The sequence below is a fragment of the Neolamprologus brichardi genome, chromosome 20 (genome assembly GCF_056152115.1).
Source record: "Neolamprologus brichardi isolate AB-2024 chromosome 20, ASM5615211v1, whole genome shotgun sequence".
Taxonomy (NCBI): domain Eukaryota; kingdom Metazoa; phylum Chordata; class Actinopteri; order Cichliformes; family Cichlidae; genus Neolamprologus; species Neolamprologus brichardi.
The window spans coordinates 35,458,809-35,459,435 of record NC_142123.1 but is presented as its reverse complement, the minus strand read 5'-3'; positions in this window follow the sequence as shown (position 1 = coordinate 35,459,435).

Genomic DNA, 627 nt, shown 5'->3' with positions numbered 1-627 from the left:
GGACACGGGCGCCAAGGCGCATGCGCATATACATAACGTCCATGCAGGCAGGAGAGCTGGAGTTGAAAAAAAACTTTATCAACTGTTTACTCACGTTATTGAAGCACGCGGTTCGTTATTACACACCAGACAGCAAACCACACCTGCCTGTCCAGTAACACACACACACTCCTGCAGCGGTGTCATGATTTCTATACAGCACGACGTTGGAGTAAAACAGGAAACATTTGTTTAAACTCTGCCCAGCGGGGATCCTTGGCATTAATATCAGAGAGCAGTTTGTTTCAATCAGATAACAGAGATAACTAATAGCCTCGGTGATGTCACTGCCTACACACCTGTTGTTGTTGTTTTACCTTGTCTTTAAATCATTGTTCAGTTTCGATGCTGATATTGTTACAAATGTCCCTGCAGCTTAAAGTGGGAGGGGGTCAGAAAGTCATGTTTAGTCCTGAGTTTTCTGTTTCAATGGAGATGCTGCGGGCTTGAATAACTTTTCAGTCAAAGAACCAGCTGGACAGCTTCCTGTGGCTTCTGCAAACAGACACACACGGTGAACGGCAGGGGGCGCCATCCACCAAGGAGAGGGCAAAGAGCGAGCTGGACGATGGGAAGTTTTTATGAATT